Source organism: Loxodonta africana, chromosome 17 (genome assembly GCF_030014295.1).
Source record: "Loxodonta africana isolate mLoxAfr1 chromosome 17, mLoxAfr1.hap2, whole genome shotgun sequence".
NCBI classification, from domain to species: Eukaryota; Metazoa; Chordata; class Mammalia; order Proboscidea; family Elephantidae; genus Loxodonta; species Loxodonta africana.
In genome coordinates this window covers 27,452,512-27,473,248 of record NC_087358.1, presented here as the reverse complement: position 1 = coordinate 27,473,248, position 20,737 = coordinate 27,452,512, and positions in this window count along the sequence as shown.

The following is a 20,737-nucleotide window of genomic DNA, read 5'->3' as shown; positions in this document are numbered from 1 at the left end:
TGTTGAGGGTCTTCCTCTTTTTTGCTAACCCCCTACTTTACCAAGCATGATGTCCCTTTCCAGGGACTGATTCCTCCTGATAACATGTCCAAAGTGTGTGAGATGAAGTACCACCATCCTTGTTTCTAAGGAGCATTCTGGCTCTGCTTTTTCCAGGACAGATTTGTTCATTCTTTTGGCAGTCCATGGTATAGTCAACATTCTCGTCAATACCACAATTCAAAGCTGTCAATTCTTCTTCAGTCTTCCTTATTCGTTGTCCAGCCGTCACATGTATACGAGGCTATTGAAAACACCATGGCTTGAGTCAGGTGCACTTTAGTCCTTAAAGTGATATCTTTGCTTTTTAACACTTTAAAGATGTCTTTTGCAGCAGATTTGCCCAATGCAATGCGTCTTTTGATTTCTTGACTGCTGCTTCCATGGGTGTTGATTGTGGGTCCAAGTAAAATGAAATCCTTGACAGCTTCAATCTTTTCTCTATTTATCATGGCATCATGTATCGGACCAGTTGTGAGGATTTTGGCTTTTCTTTATGTTGAGGAGTAACCCATACTGAGAGCTTTGATCTTCATCAGTATGTGCTTCAAGTCCTCTTCACTTTCAGCAAGCAAGGTTGTTTTTGAACAAATGTTTAAAGGAGACTTTTTCCCATGTGAGGTACTTCCACACATTCGACATCAGGTACCTCTCCCAGAGTTCCCTTGGTGTGGACAATGTGTTCTATTCCTCCAGCTGCTGGGGTCACTCAGCCCCTGGTGTGCTGAGTGGTTCAGGCCAAATAGATTCTCTGCTGGAACTCCATTGCCTTTCTATAGCAGTCTTCTTGAGCAGAATTTTCTAAACTTTGCAAATATACTCAAAGCACAGGTAATGATAGAACAAACCCCCATGTACCTATCATCCAGCTTCAACAATTATCAACATTTTTCTACTCACCTTTTTTCCCCTGGGATATTGTAAAGCAAATCTCAGATCTCATGTATTTCACTTGGTAAAATATGAAATGACTCTAGGCCAGCTCTCCTACAATGGCCCAAGGAAATCATACATAAACCCTGTAGCTGACCAAATCCAGAGAGCAGGCCTATCCCAGCCAAGCAGCCACTCTTTACTCTGCTTCCCAAAGCAGCTCAATGGCCCATCTCTCTTGCCTTCCTAACTGCAAGATATATGTATTAAGGAGTCTGGGTAGACCTAATGAAGCCTCTCTTCTCAGACTGGGGCTTAGGAAATAGCACTTGACATCCCTTCTTTTTGTAGAGGATAGGATGTATACAGCAGCTAGCTCTCTCAAAAAAAAAAAAAAAAAAAAAAACCTCACAATTAGCTCTCTCCACATCTACTTTCTCAGTACTTTCAAATCACCAGCGGGTGAGATAGTTCAAGAAACCTCTAACCAGTTTTCTGATGACGCATTTATAAATTCTGCATAAGACCTAGCGTATCTGTTGGTTGTACCAATTGTTGTAACTTGGTATTCTGATTTAACTCACTTCCAAAGGAATTTCACACAACACATGCCTAGCTGTATTTGTTTTGATAATGTTGATGTTATTAAAATTTTATTTTATCTTTTAGTATTTTTATTATCCTAAATTACAGGTATTTGTAAATGTTTTTTCTTCTTATGTTTACTAGCAAGTCACTTTATTCTAATACTGATCTGTCTGCAGCAAACTATTATTGGTTTCTCATTTAATTCTATTAACGTTCTTACTTTTGGAATTAAAATATGATTATGTTTTAATTCATGCCAACACATGGCACACTTGGCTATGCTCGCTGACATTAAATATGATTAGTTTCTGAGAAAGTGATTAGTTACATTTATGTTCTATCACTACAGTTCCATTGAGACTTTCAACTTATTAACTCATGATTCAGCTAAAGCTAACTGAATCATTGAGTGATAATGAATAAATCCACAATCCATTTGTTACTTTCCTTCATGTATACAGAAGAGTAATGTAAAGACGTGGGGACATAGAAGACCACTTTAGCCTTCTCACCTCAGCCTTCTTCTACCTTAGCCTTCTTCCTGAGTTTTCCCCTCATGACAATTTAGAATAAGGTGACCAGTCATTGAAGCTGTATTTTCCAAAAGCATCATCACCAATATCCTGCACAGAGACTTGAGGAAAATTTTGGGCAATCACTTTCACCTTCCCATTGATATTCTGATCTATACTAGACTACAGTCTTCTACAGAACAAAAGCAGTGCTTCTATCCTTACAACCTAGCCTAGTGCCCAATGTATAGATTCTCAACAAATAGGTATTAAATGAAAGTATTTATTGAACAATCAGGACTTGCGGGATTTACACACAATACAACTCAATTTTGTCTCCTACTGACTCTTTAAAATAAATGCTACAGGGAAAGATTTTCCCTTTCCCTAGAAAAAAACTTGGGAAATCTATGACTATGTTTGTCACACTTAGAAAATTCAAAGTCCGGTGCTAAAACAATGAGTTCAAGCACACCAACTATCATGAAGTTGGTGCAAGACCAGAGAGTGTTTTGTTCTGTTAAGCATGAGGTTGCCATGAGTTGCAGCTGACTTGAAAGCAACTAACAACAACAACATGCTGACTTTAAGTCACAAAATGTACCCTCAGTCCTGCACTTAGATTGTGTAGCTTCACTTAATCACCAAAATTGCCATCTTCATTTCACCTCACCTTCCTGGGGCCTGATAGAAGGAGAAGGCTCGGAACCAGCAAAGGGGTGTGGTCAGCTTCTTCTGTCTGTCTCTGCTTTTCCTTTCCCAATTTGCTGCCCAAGGTTTCTGACCTCTTTGGGGATGCATTGCAGGGAGGTAGGAGAGGGAATTGGAGCAAGGTTGTTCTTATTTGACTGGTCTTATTCTATAAACTGACTCTTTTGCTCATAGATTTTTGTGGATTTTTTGGAAACTCCTTTTATCCCCTCTCTCCATCCTATCTCTCATCTGGTCTTTACTTGATGCAGACAGATGGATTTCTAGTCTGACTGATCATTCATAACTCCTTCAGCAGCCCCTAGGAACCCAAAGCTCCACCTCCAGTTTTGAAAGTTTTTCTTGCTTCAGTAGGTAAGGTCCAGGGCACAGGACCTAAGAAGACTCCCACCAACTCTCTCTTTCTCACACATGAGGCCAAAAGCTAGTCCATGGAAAACATTCACGCATCTTTTGCCATGACAGACTCCGAGAGTACAGGCCACTCAGCACTGCACCTCTCCCCTACCTGTCTTTTAAAAGCTGGCCAGCCCACTCATTGCCTTGAGATACCTGAGATATTAGACCATAGCAACCATTTAACCAGAATAGGAAATATAGATGGTGAATAAACATACATAAAGATGATCAAAGTTCGGCAAAAGATTCACAATAACAAGTGTTGGCATGAATGTGGAGAAATTGGAGCCTTTATATATTCTTAGTAGAGATGTAAAGTGCCATAGCCACTTTGGAAAATGGTTTGGCAGTTCCTCAAAACTTAATTCATTGAGTTATCATATAACCAGGCAATTTCAACCCAAATGCTCATCAACAGATGAATGGATAAACAAAATATGCTATCGCCATACTATGGAATATTATTCAGCCATAAAAAGGAATTTGGCATTTATACATGATACAATATGGATAAACCTTGAAAAGATAGTGCTAAGTAAAAGAAAGCAGACACAGAAGTCCACGTATGGTATGAATCCATTTATATGAAATGTCCTGAATAGGCAAATCCATAGAGACAGAAAGTAGACCAGGAATTTGCAGGAGCAGGTGGAAGGGAAGACTGGAGAACAACAGCCAATGGATACTAGGGTTCTTTCAGGGTAAAAAAAAAAAAAAAAAAAAAAAAAACCTTAAAATTTGATAGTGGTGATATCTATACAACTCTGAATAAACCAACAATCAGTGTGTTGCACACTTTAAATGGGTGGATTTTATGGTGTGTGAATTGCATTTCAATAAAGTTGTTATTTTTAAGGCCCATTAAGATGAGTTAATGATTTAAATATGAACAGCCACAAATTTATGAACTTGAACCAGGCAAATATTTCTAAAGGAAATGCAGGACAAGCCTTAAGGAAACATATTAATAAATTTGGCTATATTAAAGTCAAGAAACTTAAGAACTACCAAAAGATTCTATAGAGTGAAAACAAAAACCCAAAAACTGGGAGACAACATGTGTATTAATAACACAGTAACTGACAAAGGATTGGTATCCAGATACATGTCTTCTACTCGCTGATAAAAGGAATAATAAGCAAGAAACTAACAACTTAATAGAAAAATGGGTATTTTATCAGAATAGGAAATGTAGATGGTGAGTAAATGTACACAAAGCTTATCAAAGTTGGACAAAAGAAAACCCCAAGAAGAGCCTCATACCCACCAAGTAGCAAAATTATGAACTGTAACAATACTAAGTATCTGCAAGAGCGTGAGGATCCCTACGGTTTGGATTTGTAGGAATGAAACTTGGCACAACCACTTTAGAAAATAATTCGGCATTACCTACTAAGTTAGAAGGTTTACATATTGTATGACCCATCGATTCCATTCCTCCTCAAATACTCTGGAAACACTCTTGTGTATGTACTTCAGGAGACATGTACAACAATGTTTATAGCAGTAGTATTTATAGCAGCAAAATTGTGGGAAAAGAATCCAAAAGCCAACTGATTAAAAAAAAGAAAAACCCATTGCCATTAAATTGATTCCGACTCGTAGTGACCCTATAGGACAGAGGAGAACTACTCCATAGGGTTTCCAAGGAGTGGCCAGTGCATTCTAATTGCCGACTTTTTGGTTAGCAGCTGAGATCTTAACCACTGCACCACCAGGTAGAATAGATTTGGATGTGTTATCAAGAAGGACCAGTCTGAAGAAGGACATCATGCTTGGTAAGGTAGAGGGTCATCAAAACCAAGCAAGCCCCTCAGTGAGATGGGCTGACACAATGGCCGCAACAACGGGCTCAAACACAGCAAGGATTGTGAGGATGGTGCAGGACCAGGCAGTGTCTGCTTCTGTGGTATATAGGGCTGCTGTGAGTCAGGGTCAACTTGATGGCACTTAACAACAACAACAACAATACCACACATGGTGTTAATAAAATACTATGCAGTGAAAATAAAAACCATAAGACAGCAAGTTTTTAAGTAGATAAATTTCAAAAGCCTAATGTTTAGTTCAAAAGCAAACAAAACAACATAATATTTGTACAGGCATACCTACTTATGTAGTAAAATTATAAAGAAAAGCAAGGTAATAATTAATATAAAATTCAGACTAACGATTACTTCTAGGGAAGGGAGAAGAGAAGAAAAGCGAACCAGGGCTTCAAACATATCAGTATTATCCCATTTGTTAAGCTAGGTTGGAATGTCTTTCTTAATTTCTTAAATAGAATATTATATCATCTACACTATTTTGCATATGTATTACATTTATCAACTTTTAAAGCTAAAAATAATAAGAAAAGGACATTCTCTAAACTATTCATACTTACTGAATAATGATTTAATTCTCCATTTTTACCAGTAAAGGCACAAATCTAGAACTGTCTCATAAACAGAAATTTTCAAGCAAGATAATAAAGGAAAAAAGCAAAGATTGTTATATTTTTTCCAAGTCTTAGGTGATGTACGTATTGACCTCAGGATTATAATAGAGAGAGAAACTATGCAGGTTTGTCATCAGGATGCTTTGTGGACACTCCCAGTGAGAAAAGCTACCATCTTAAAAAAAAAAAATGGGTCCATACCCTACCTCTGTTTACACTGTGTTCCTCATGACCGATGTTCTGTGGTTTACAGAAGAGCACAGCCTTCAGCGACAGACAGAACCAACTTTATTCCCAGTTCAACTACATACTTAACTGACCTCGGGCAAGTTACCTTAATTTCCTTTTCCTCATCTATTAAATGGGAATAATGCCTAAATTGCATGGCTGGGAATGTTAATCAACACAAAGCATATATGTTAGAAGGTCCCAAAATGCTTATTAAGCACAAATAACAGATAGTTGTAACCATCAGCACTACCTTGTCCTTTGTAGAGATAGATAGATGCCATCAAGTTGGCCCTGACTCCTGGCCATCTTATGTACAACAGAACTAAACATTGCCAAGTCCTGTGTCATCCTCATGATTGCCAAAGTCTCCAAGTCCATCACTGTGGCTTCTATTGTTCCAGTCCATCTCACAGAGGTTCTCCCTCACCCTAGCTGGCCCTCTACTTCGCCACAAATGATGTTCTCTTCCAATGATTGACGCCTCTTGATGACATGTCGAAAGCAAATAGACAGTGTTTTGTTGAGATCCATAAGGTTTTCTTTGGGCTGATTTTTGGAAGTAGATTGCCAGGCATTTCTTCTTAGTCTGTGTTAGGTGAGAAGCTTTTCTGAAACCCATTCACCATGGATGCTAATATTTGGAATACCAGTGGCTTATTCCAGCTTCACAGCAACACAAAAGCCACCGCAGTAAAACAAACTGACAGCTGAGTGGTGGCATTAGTAGGGAGGAAGAAGAAAAAATATCTACTAAGTAACTTTTATAACCATGGTTTAATATGAACTTGAAGGGCTGCTCAGAGCATCTTTGTAAGTCTGTAAATTAAAAACAATACACACATATACAAATATATATAGTATATATACACACATACATTCATATACTGAATTACAAATTAGTAAAGCAGACTAGACTCTATAAAAATCCTCTTATATTTATATGTTCATACCCTGAGTACCTGAACTAATAAAATGGTATTAATGGCTATTTACATAAATTCACAATTCTAAATTACTCCTGTAATTTCTGTAATAAAAAAGAAAGTGGGCTTGAGCCATTTCCCTTTTTTATTTTCCTACATGGAATATGGTAGCTCTAACATAATGTATGACTTTGTGAATATTTCCGGGGCTGCTAATATTTTATCTGATATTATTTCTTATGTTTTTTGATCTCTGACCCCCATTTATACTCCCAGAACCCTCATGAGCAATGTTCACTATGATAACCCTTGGTAGAAGAAGCGGGACTGAAATTAAAGTTAAATCATCCGCGGCTAGAATCTTTCAAAGAGGCCTCTTAGGGTCAGTAGTGATTTTTTCCATGTATATTTCTCCACTTAAAGAATGTTTCTTAAATATTTGATTCATCAGGACTGAAATATATGTTTTATTTTGAAATAGATCACGAGTAAACACCATTGAGTATGAATGTGACCCTAAATTCTTCTTTTTTTTTTTTTTCCACATTGTTCATTATATCAATATATATTCCTACATCCTCCGGGGAACAACAAAATGGAACAACAGGAGCACAGAAGAAAATTATGAGACAATACAGCTTTAAAAGATGACAAAGGTAATTTATTGACAGAAGGAGAAATAGAAAAACATTATTTTTTTGAAATTAAATTGAATCGTTGCCTTAATATTTACAAAAGGTGATAAGCATTTGAAACCAAAAATGGATATACTTTCCTCAAGGGAGGAAAATGAAATATTAGCAGGCCTCAGGATCAGGTGAAGACCAGATTATGAAGAATGATAACACGTTAGGAGCAAGCACTGGAGGGTTAGGATGTAAATGGTAAATGGACAGGAAAGGATTTAAACAGAAGATGAAGCAAATAAGGAAAAGGCATCAGAAAAAAGAGAAATCACAACCTTAGCACAAAGAAGGCCGTAAAAATCACTGGAGAAGCTTTAAATTAAGCTTTGAAGAGAAGGCAACTAGAATTGCTACAAAAAAAAAGCTAGTTAGTGATAATTGTAAAACATCAAATGTGCTAACTTTCACGTGACTACAACTCAAACCAAATCGTTGAGTAAAACTACTAATGTAGCATCTCCTGCTTATCAGCCAAAGCAAAAGTGGCCTCTGGTTTCAGTTCACGACAATAGCTTCCTAAACCCAGGCTGTTTCCACTCTTTCTTCCACCCCGCTCCTAACCCTTGATCTGTTTTTCCTCTACAATATCACAGTGATTTATTTCTAACACACAAACTTGATCCTAAGAGTCTCCTATCTCTCTAACAAAAAGGTTAAGGGCTCTGCTGCTAACCAAAAGTTGATGGTTTGAATCACAGTGGCTCCACTGGAGAAAGACCTGGCAATCTGCTCTCCTAAAGATTACAGCCAAGAAAACCCCATGGGGCAGTTCTTCTCTGTGACGTGAAGTAGCTATGAGTCAAAAATTGACTAACAACAACAAAAGTCTCATGCTTAAAATTCTTTCCTTTCTCTCCATTGTCTACAGTAAAGCCCAAACTTCTCAGCGCAACTTACAAAAAGTCTCCTTGATTTTGCCCTTATTTCCCTTTTTACTCTCCTTTCTTTCATTTTCGCAATGGATCTGGATTAAAACACTCACAGCCCCTAAATGAAAAGACCTGCATGCTTTTACCTCTGTACTTGCTTTTCCCTCCACCTGGGGTGTCCCTTTCCTTGTCCACCTGGGACACTTTATCCTCTTCAAAAGCTGGAATCCTCTTAATGGCGGAGAGATTGCTGTTCTTATCTCTGCACCCTTAGGATGCTGCACAGTCCCTGGCCCAGGGAAGGAGCTCAGGAGAAGTACATCAGACGCAAGACAACAAGTAATGTGCAATGATTTTAACATGTCTCTCCATTTCTGCTGTCACTTCAGGACAGTATAATTCTGCCTTCCTTTTCCTAAGGAACCAGAATGTCATGCCATCAGGCATCCTACTGCAAACATTTCAAAAGTGACAGTGAATAGTGGGGTGATGTGGGGAGTGGAGGGGAAAAGATATAATAGTTGACCAGGAATAAATTTAAGAAAATCCAAACCCTTTGCCATGGAGTCAATTCCAACTCATAGTGACAGAGTCAAAGGACAGAGTATGACTGCCGCATAGAGTTTCCAAGGAACAGCTGGTGGATTTGAACTGCTGACATTTTGATTATCAGCTGAGCCCTTAACCACTGCACCGTCGGGGCTCCAGACCAGGAATAGCTGTCTCTTACTATTTATATGACCTACCTCAAATTACCAAAAATTTCTCAGCCTCAATATCCTTATCAGCAAAATGGCAATACTCTCACTGGGAATTGTTATGATTACAAAATGTTATTGTGAAAATGGCTTGTCTACTATGTTGCTTGTTTTTTTGTTTCTAAAGACAACACTTCTCCTCCACCAGTGAGTAATTCTGGTCAGTGAGTTTCCTCATTTGTGGCCTATTTTCATCACTTCCAATAGGTCAGGGTTATTATATTATCCTCCCCAGGATTTTGGAAATGCAGTAGCCCTTGAGATCAGAGTCATAGGTAACTGGTAACATTAAAAGGTTAAGAATTTGTTCTTCATCAAAGAGTAAGACAGTAATGGCACTACAAATAGAATCACATTTTTTATATTCTCATTTCCTCCCATGGAAATGAGCGTACTTTTCATTTGCTAATGAACTACACGAAGGTCATAGCCATAGTCATATTGAAATAGACACTCATCAGGTAATGTACTACAGAAGTGTTTATATATGGAATAATTATTCAATCAATCAACTTGCTATTAAGTGAGTGCCTACTCTGCACAAGGCATTTTGCTAAACATGTGGCAGAAACAAAGAAGTATAGGACACAGTCCCCACAGTCTCAGAGCCTGAAACAGATAAACATACACTTTGAAAGTACAAACAATTCTCTCTTAATGCGGTACCTAAAGGATAGCTGAACAGAGCTGCCCATGAAAGTACACATGTTTTACACCAGATGTGGTATATCAATATATTCAATGATTCAGCCTTAAAGTTCTCTGGGGTGGTTTGACATCATAGAAGGAAGATTAAGCTCAAACCTTCAGCCTGGACTTTTTCTTTCATTTACACCTTCATTCGGTCAGCTCTAATGGGATGGCAATATGTTTAGTGCCAGAATTTCATGAAGTGATAGGAAGGCAAATCTACTGTGATGCAGAGCATGGCAGGGAGGATTATGGGTTGGGGATTCTAGGCATAAAAGGAAAATCAGGAAAAAAAAAACAGGAGAGAAGGCTGTGAGTGAGTAGTATGTTCCCCCTTATAAATCCTCAAAAATTTTTAAGTAAAATTAATAAACTCGTGAAATCATAAGTAAGATAGGAGTTTTCGAAAGAAAATGGTAAAGGTTGAGAAACAGGGCTAACCAAGATGGCAGTCTACAATGCAGGACCAGGGAGAGAAGGGATCGAGAGAGTAAATAAGGGCTACAATTAGAAGCCACCACCTGTCTTTCATTTCACAGCAACTCACAGCTACCCTGCAGGGTGGATATAGGGTTGTTATGAGCTAGAATTGACTCGATGGCAACAGTTTGGTTTTTTTTTTTTTTTAATCCACCTGTCAGTTTGTCATACTTTGGGGGCTTGTGTGTTACTATGGTGCTGGAAGCTGTGCCACCAGTATTTCAAGTACCAGCAGAGTCACCCAGTGACCATGGAGATGACGTAGGATTTGGTAGAATTTCACTCTGTTCTACAAGGAGTTGCCATGAGTCAGAGGCAATTTAATGGCAACTGGCAACAATGACAACAAAGAATAAGAGAAAGCATGCTAGTCCTCCAGAGACCATGAACAGCCAAGGGACAGTGAGACCCCAATGACATCTGGGTTATATATCAAATACATTTATGTGCCAGGCATTTTGCCTGGTACTGGGGAATACAAGGACAAACCGTCCTTAATTTTGTAGTGTTTACAAACTATCAGGGGACACAAAGAATGGAACAAGTAGTCACACTATAGAACAGTTAAGTATTAGAATAGACACAGTCTGGTGTGCATAAGAACACAAAGAAGAAAGGACGCTTGTGCCAGGAATGTTTCCTAGAGCAGATGATATCTAAAGAGAAGAGGGTCTGGTGTCAGGAAGACCTGGATTGAAATCCTAACTCATTCACATACAGACTCCGCGACCTTGGGAAAGTTACTTAAATTCTCTAAGCCTCAGGTTCCTCCTAACAGTTCCTACCTCATAGGATTACTCCTACCTCATAGGATTACTGTGAGGATGAAATGGGATAATATATTTAAAGCCTTTTGCAGAGCACCTAGAGCATAGTGAGCTTCCTGTTTGCTGTTATTATCTTTGTTTCTGTGGCTACGACTGTTACAGTTGCTTTGTTAAGCCCTAAGGATGATATTAACTTCTGCCACATTCAGCATTGTTCAGGAGGTTTCCACTTAATAAAATAAAAAATATCAAATAATTGGTATAAATATTAAAAAGAAAGCCACAAAAATGTCTTTACTTGGCCCATGAGACCCTACTATCAAGATACAATAATAAGAAAACTTGGAAAGTTATCTTGACAGAGTATAAATACACAAAAGTCAATTGTTTTTACCTATGCCACTATTCAATTATTATTTGAAGTGGAAGAATATTCCACTCACAATAGCAATAAAAACTATAAGCTGCCCAGGAATTAATTTAACAAGAGAGACATATGACCTACAGTTTGTATAAAGAGAGCCACAAAGTCTTATATAAAGATGTAAAACAAGAACTAAGTAGAGAAACAGATCATATTTTTGGAAGGGAAGACAAGTGTCATAATACGGTCAATCCTTACCAAATTGTCCTATAAATGTAATGCAATTTCAACCATAACTCCAATTTGTTTTCTTAGAATTGATCGAAATCACTTTAAAGTTTATGTAAAAAATAAATGTTTGAGAATACAATAAAACCTCTGCTATAAAATCCACTGTTAAAATTAAAATCTACTATTAAAATCTCTACCTTGCAATGAGAGGGAACTTAAAACTTAAACAAGATAGAAAACCCAGAAACCATAAGGGAGAGAAACATAATTTACCCATTTTTGGTTCTCATAAACAGAGACAAAATAGAAAGTAGGGAAAATATATGCGACTCATAAGACAGAAAAAAGGTGTAATGAGTATCTGTCTTCATGGTGCCCAAACTCTTTTTGAACGCTTGCCCTGCATTTTGATAGCTTCCCACATTCTGAATCCTGCCTTCGCACAGTAAACTCAGAAAACTCACTTTCCCAGCCTCCCCTGCAGATGGGGTGCAGTCACGTTACCTGTGTTCAGTCAAGTATATGCACCTGCATGAGACTTAAGATTGAGAACTAAGTCTGTTGAGGAAGCAGGCTCTGTGAGGGCTGCTGATTTTGCAAGAATGGGCAGCAGTAGAGGCCAGTTGTTGGTAGTGGTGAATGTTCTCCTCAGGCCAGTTCCTCAATGCAGTTCTGTGTGTTGTTTTTGGAAACTCAGCCTCAGGCCTGTTTCTCAAGACTTTTCACAGATTCTGTGAACTGCCCAACACCCTTCAACAGAATCCCGACTGCTTAAACCAGCTAGGTGCGTTCCATTGTTACCAACTGAAAGTCCAGACCAATACAAAAAATTAAGATTCGTGATACAGGAAGAGCTTCTACCAATTGATTCTATAAAAGAAAAGGAAAAATAGGCAAAGAGTATAAATAGACAAACTGTAAAAATAAATTTATTAATACAAAGCATATGAAAAGATGCTTATCCTGACCATTAGCTAAGGAAATTAAAAGGTAAAACAATGAGATAGATACTTGCTTTTTACCCATTACATTAACAAAAATTACTAAGTGTAATAATATCCAATGTTGACAAAAATACCAGAAAGCAGAAACTTCATACATTGCTAATAAATATTTCCATGACCTAAAGAAATTGGGCAATTGCTATGAAAGCTAAAAATACACCAACACTTGGGCCCAGAAGTTTTTATTTTGAGAATTTATTCTTCAAAAATAAAAGCTGCCGTACATACAAATACATGTAGAAGGATGTTTTGCAAGGTATTTTTTAGTGTCAAAAAGCAGCCGGATTGTCCAATCACAGGGAAATAGTTGACTGAATTTCATTTTATGCACAATGGAATATTATGATACAATTTTAATAAAAATTACAATAACAAATCCTATATGTATTTGAATATGTATGCTAGGATGCATACAAGTTGATTAATATGGGCATAGAGAAAAACGTGATTCAGAATGAATCAATTGTAGGAAGCGCGTTCAAGGTGAGGAGGACGTAAACATTAGCTATCATCAGAAGGAAGGCAGAGAAAAGAGAGGGTGTGAAAAAATACAGTGATAAAATAGAATTCACAGGGTATAATACTAACTGAAGTTGTAGAAAATGGGTGAAAAAAAGATGACAGGACAACTGAAAACATTGATCTGATTTCAACATGAGATTTTAAGCAATTTTTCTTTGGATTTCAAATATTTTAATGTGGTCTTATAAATGAAGCTTTGATAGAAAAAACAAGTTGTGAAATGATGTGTATAGTGTGATTAAAAAAAAAAAAAAAACCATGTATACATAAAGTAAAAGCTGCCAAAGCCAAAATCTGTGTAAGGCAAAAACTTATCAGAGAGGGAAAACTCAAATATTTTTCCACTAAAACAAGCAGTAGAAAAGTGTAAGACTGTACTCTGTCAAAGGTGGAAAACTTGTGAGATCCGGAAAAACAAGGCAGTCCTGTGGAATTCTGGCTCTCACAGGTTTCACTATATATAAATATAAATATAATGTACACTATTTACATACATGTTGTGATGATTAAGATTGTGTGTCAACTTGGCTGGTCCATGATTCTGAGTGTTTTGGCAGTCGTATAATGTTGTGATCACTTCCTATTAAGATTTGATATGTGATCACCTCCAATGATGGGATTTGCTGTGAGTAGCCAATCAGTTGAAAGCAAGTTTCCTTGGGCATGTGGCCAGCATTGAATGTAAGTTGATATTCTTGCAAGGCTTGAGGGCTCTTTGCTCACACTGGATCCTGCAGCTGGCTCCTGTTCACCTGACCTTCAGTTCTTGGGACTTGAGCTAGCAGCTTACCTGTGGTCTTTCCTGATGATCTTGGGATTCATCGATCTTCACAGCCTGTGAGCAAGAACCCTGCTCTCTGGCCTGTTCACTGACTTGCTGATCTTGGGTTTGCCAGCCCCTATGGCTATGTGAACCAGGAGGAGCCTCTATCCTGACCCAAGGACTTGGGACATTCCGGCCTCTACAACCACGTGAGCCATTTCCTTGATACAAATCTCTCTCTCTCTCTGTTTATGTATATATGTTTATACACGTTACTGGTTTTGCTTATCTAGAGAACCCAGCCTAAGACATACATGTATTATGTATATTATTTATATATATAATATATATAGGGGAAATACATACATAGTCTTTGTTGACTGCAGTTGAGTTGATTTGATTTGGACTCATAGCAACCCCATGTGACAGAGTAGAACTGCCCCATAGGGTTTTCTTGGTTGCAATTTTTATAGAAACAGATCACCAGATCCTTCACCCTATATCCATTATATAATACCTCTTCACTTTAGTTATCTTAAGGAATTATCATTATTTGGGGGGAGACAGAGGTGATGGAGAGCTTATTAAATTTTGCTTTCTATATCTCTGTATTGTTCACATGTGTTTTAAAAACATCAAGTACTACTTTTGTAATTTTTTGAATCTAGTTAAGTGAAAAGGAAAGGAGGAAGAGGCAGGGAGGAAGGGAGGGAGTGGGGTAAACAGATACAAGAGAGAAGCCTTCATATAGAAAAAAAAAATTTTTCTTTTTTTTATAAGCATTACTATTTTTCTGTGTAGCCTTTCCTAACCAAGAGGGACCCAGTAACTCCCCATCATGTTCCTGTAACACTCATGTACTCACTACTTTTATATGAAGTAGAACACAGTTTTAAAAGGTGTTCTCACTTCTCTACATCCCCCTAATGAAATGTTACCTTAGTCATCCTCATATTCCGTGTATAGTACATTGCCTGTTACAAAATAAATGCTCAATTAATATATATGTGGGTAACACATCTAAAGCACTGGACATACAGTAGGCAGCCAAAAAATATTTATGTTCCTTTTCCCGAGAAGGTCTTTTATATTCACAAAAACTGGTATTTTGATAAAATACATTGTTTTTTACGGTATTTTTTTCCGAATTTTATTTACTTTGTTGTTGAGAATGTACACAGCAAGACATACACCAATTCAACAGTTTCTACATGTACAATTTAGTGACATTGATTACATTCTTCAAATTGTGCCACAATTTTCACACTCCTTCTCTGAGATAGTCCTCCTTCATTAACATATACTCATTGCCATTAATCTTTGAAGTTGTTGTTGTCAATCTGATCCCATATGGATAGTTCTTAAAAAAGCATAATGCTCAAAGCAGATAATTTTTACTAGTTAAACTAAACTATTATTTGGTTTTAAGAAAACTTCAGGGGATATTTTTGGTTTAAGATTTAAAGATAGTGAAATGGACACGAAAAGAGAGAGTGGAGGGAGAGGGCAGGCTGTCTTATGAGGGGGAGAGTAATTGGGAGTATGTAGCAAGGTGTATATAAGTTTTTATGTGAGAGACTGACTTGATTTGTAAACTTTCACTTAAAGCACAATAAAAATTATTAAAAAAAAGACTTAAAGATAGCCTCAGGGCAATAGTTTCAGGAATTACCTACCTTTGATGGCTCCAGAAAGCATGGAATCCATGAAAATTTGAAATTCTATTCTGCATTTTACCCCTTTTGATCAGGATTCTTCTATGGAATCTTTGATCAGTAACGGTAGCTTGGCATCATCCAGTTCTGGTCTCATGGCAAAGGGGGCAGTTGTTCATGGAGGCAATTAGCCACACATTCCATATCCTCCTCCTATTCCTGACTTTCCTTCTTTCTCTGTTGCTCTAGGTAAATAGAGACCAATTGTTGTGCCTTGGACAGCCACTTACAAGCTTTTAAGATCTCAACAACAAACTAGGGGATAGAACAGAAGCACTAAACACTGAGATGCCCTATGAAACCATGACTCTAAACCTCCAAACCCGGAACCAAATTCCGTGAGATTTTGGTTATACATAAGAACCTCAGCAGTTACTCTTTTTTTTTGTCCTTGACGTAAATATATCTATCACATAATATTTGCCAATTCAACTTTTTACAGGAGTACAACTTGTTGACAGCAATTGCAATAATTGGCTGTGAACCCTATCCTTAATCAGTGCAATTTTTCCATCACTTCTTATCCATCTCTTCAAGCTCTGTCTATTGTAAGCAGGTATGATTTTTATTGCTCAACATTATGTCTTTCTGATTTATCCTTTATTATTACCTGAATGGAAATAATATTATTCATTTGAAACAAAATGATATGAGGCTAACAGAAATGTCTAAGTAAAGTTTTATTGAAGTGGATAAAAATTCATTAATTATATTTCCCAAGTAATTAGAAAGGACCTGAGTGTACATGAAGTGCATAGAGCTGAGTATGTTTCATCATAGGTGCTCAATAAACGTTTCATCCAAATCTAAAACACAATAAATTGCATGTGTAGTTTAGCTTGAGCTGCACATACAGTGGGCACACTTTGGGGGTTTCTCCATTTGGGGTTGGTAATTTTAATGTAGCATAAACAGCATTCAAACATTTAAAGGGATGTCAGAGCAGTTGAAGGTGTTTAACAACTAAGAATGTCCATGACTTAGGTATGTAATTAAAACAATAAAGTTTTCCAATTATGGATTTTAAAGTGCTGTGGGAAGCTTGGGAGTAAATTGCATAAACCAAAAACCAAACCCAGTGCTGTAGAGTCGATTCCGACTCATAATTGCATAGAGGAGGCCTAATCTAACGGTTCTCTTACCAAAGGAGCTTTATCTTTTACACTGAAATGAGCGGTTGGCGAACAAAAGAAATGAAAAGAAATCTGCTCTTGAAAGAACATTAACCTAACTATTATCAATAAAGTAAAATAATAATAACATGAGCTATAATTTAAAGACTCTACGATTTTACGAAGACAATGCCAAATGCCTTCCAAGCCTTGGGGATGAATTACCCAACAAGCAAGGTACACAAGGGCTTAATTGTGCTTATTTACTGATCTGTACATTTTTTTTAATGCACAATTTCACCTGTTTTTCATGTCACATCAAAGATGTGATGAAACCCATGGGAAATTGTGCACTACAGATTAGTGAGTAAACGCAATTAAGTCTGTGCGTACCTTACTTACTGGCTAACCCGCCCCTGCTTAGGTCAGTTTTATTCAAGTACCACCTGCTTGCAAAACTCAGTCCTCATGGGTAAGGACTGAACACAGGGACTCAGTTTTATGGAAGGCAGTAGATGGGTGAGTGAATGGATGTGTCCTAAATGCTTCCTAACTTCTGTATCATCTGGGAAAAAACATCAGTGAAGAGCCTGGGTCTCGGGGAAAATAAAAGGGAGTAAGGTAGATAAAAGACAGCCCGTTATTAAAGTTGGACAGTGCGATTTTCATCATACCAGGTTCTACCTGAGCAGGTTACAACTTTGCTCATAGCCAGGTTGTGCCACACTTCCTCGTCCACAATATGTTGAAACCAGACAAGCTTTCTTTTCCAAAACTTTAATACAACATTACTTTTTCTCAGTCCTATACACTGAGCTTTGTCATAGCTTGGTCACTACCCAAATCAAGCAGAAGGTATACATAATGTATAATAGAGTGATTAAGAAGAAGGTGGTAGATGAATGCTATTGATTTTCCTCATCCCAAAACAGAACTCGTGATTTTAATGCTTTTCCCAGTCAAGATGCATGATGTTTACATTCAAAGTGAGATATTATCAGTACTCAAATTATTTTAAATGCTTTGATAAGGCTTTATCAATGCCATTTATTTTTCTTGGAGTGAAGCCATAGTTGTAGTAATGCAGAAAGCATCATTTCATTCCTGTATCACACACAAATGGAAGCAAAACTCGATTCTCTGCTTCCAGACTTCACAAAACATAAGGTTATCAAATCAAAGGAAGCAGCCACCCCTCTTCCCTTCAGGAGTTGCCACTCTCCGGTGCCAGAGCAGATTGCGTGACATTTTCCACTTATTTATGTTTTGCCCTAATGAAAGGGTGCCTCTTTGTGCTGCAATAGATAGTTTAGATTTTTTAATATTGTTAGTGTGGAGAGATAAACACTTTGGTACCTATTGGAGAGTAATAAATTGTGTTGAACATTGATAAACTAACGCAATTACCAGCAAGGTCAGGAAGCCAGCTAATTTAGAAATATCAGTCCTTGGATTTTGAGTTGTCCCCTGGAGAACTGCAGCCACTTTATTACAGCAGGAGGGTGAGGAGAAAATGGTACATTAGGATTGATCTTTTGATCTAATTGTGGAACTCTGCCATTCCTTGTTTGACCAAAAATGCTTACCAAGCAAGAGGAAACATAGCACAACTAATTGAGGACCATCCCTTACAAACCAGACAAAGTAAAGAAATTCCCAGAAATAAAGGACAAATAACACTTGATATTATTGGGGTGCGGTTGCTGTCACGGAGCTGCATATTTGTGGGGTTTTTTTCTAGAATGTCTTTCAATACTGATTACAAATCAATTCAATTTTTAACCAGCTTAAAAAACATGTTTTCATGTTCATCGCCTGTGTTAGTAAAATTGCAACAAAATTTGAAAGAAATGTTCAGTGCCTTTCTACTGATACAGGGCTTACGTTAACCTTAGAGGTATGTAACTTCAAAAGATTTTTCAGCCCCAGAGAAAGTTTTATTAGCCTTATATATCCTTCACTATTTATTCTTTGCTTACCTATGATACAAAAAACAAAGAAACAAAAAGCGCACTGTCTACCTTTATCTAAAGCTAAATTTATTCTAGAATACGTACATTTATTCTAGAATTTTAAGTCTAATTTTCTGTTTTCATTATTGTGACCCTTCACATAATTTAATTTACCTCTCACCCATTATCTCTCTGGTCCTGGGCCTCTAGGACTAAGCTAATTTGACTGATTGTGTTAAAGTCAAACCATGTAATTTCCTGATTCCAGGGCTTACATAGAGGTAAAATGAAATAAGATTCACGTTTAGCTGCCAGGCACATCATAGACACCATCAAATTGTGTTATTTGGGGAAGAAGTTTCAATTGTAGTCCCTTTTAATACACAAACCCATCTGACAAGGAGCTCTCACAAGGAAGCACTAAGACTGAAAAACAATTAAAGGGTGTATATGCAGCATCTTGTAAAGTTATGGAATGGACACCATTTTAGAAGTTCAGATTCTTCTGCTGAGCAATAACAAAAATGTCTTAAAATTCTGCCTTAATATTTCATGTAAGTATGTAAGGTCAAATAAGGTTGCATTACATCTGATAAACCTCTCCTCTTGAGTATTATTTTTCCAAAGCATGAATCCTTTAATACATGAATCTTTGTTCAAATGGTTACAAGACAAACAGAGTAAAGCAAAAATAAGGGCTTTGCTGCAAATCTGATTTCAAATGGAATCAAGTTTTGGCAAGTAATTAACAGGAAGGAAAAAGTTAAGAAACTGAGTTGGGGGAAAGGCATCCATGTTGAACGATCATAGACATTTTCAGCTCTTGGCCAAGGTTCCACTCCGTGCCCGCAATTTTCAAATTCACTAACACCTGTCTTGCAAAATCCAGAGTCCTTCCAGCTTTATTAAATAATGTTTTCCTTTTATATGCTCAGTTCCTGTGCATTTAACTATGTTATTGAGTACTTAAAGCCCACTGAGGGATTTTAATATTTTAAAAATGGGGTCTGGAGAAAGCAGCTAGAATGTCTACAATGGTGTCCTGTGGCACAGATTGGACTGAAGTAAGTAGCAAATAACTGATGTCAAATTGATGGCAGGAGGCCCAGCTGCCTGCTCTTTGCTGTATGTTTAATTCCCACAGTGGGACTGGGGTAATCCCTTTGTGATACAATCAGCTCTGGGGGTTAGCCACTAATATTGCATTATTGAAAGGGCAATGAGCTGATGACGTGCTGATAACAGGAAGATTACATTAGGCAGAATATTAGCCCAAACACCTCTAAGCCGCTTAACCAACTCTGTTTCTGGAACATTATACACAGTTAGTTTTCCAAAATCAAATTGGAGCCATCTTTGGTTAAGTCTCAAGTAGCTCGACTGGAATAATATTCTATATTTAGCATTATGAAGATAATTTACACATTAAATAGAGCACAGGAAAAAATTTAGAACAGAAAATATATTTATATATTACAATGACACTGGACTGATATACACATAAAAATATATATAATATATACATATAACCTAATAACAATATAATATCATTGTGATAAAGTAGTTCTACAAAGCAATAGGTCTATTACAAATTTTATTCTGATTTAAAACAGTGATTGTGTTTATGCAAATTTGAAACAAATTTCAGTTTGAGCATTTTTTGAGACTGGTAGGTCCCTAGGTGGTGCAAATAGCTTGCACAGACTTCAAACCTGAAGGTTGGAAGTTCGAATCCACCTAGTGGTACCACAGAAGCAAAGTCCCGGCAATCAGCTTCTGTTAAAATTACAGCCAAGAAAACCCTATGGAGCAGTTCTACTCTGTAATACATGGGGTCGCCATGAGTCAGAATTGACTTGATGACAAATAACAGCATCAACAATGTCATCAGTTGGTGTGCCTTTGATTTACCAAACTTCTCACCATCAATGGCATTTATGCTCCAGCTTCTTTGGGTTAGTTTCAAAGCCCTGTGCCCTTTAATCTTATGGCTCTTTGAGAGGGAGCACTTCCAAATTTCTAGATTAGTCTCTTTCCAAACAGGAAGATAGTATTTTTCCTAGTCTGAAAAACAGAATTCCCTCAAAAAAGTTGTTTAATTGGTTTTA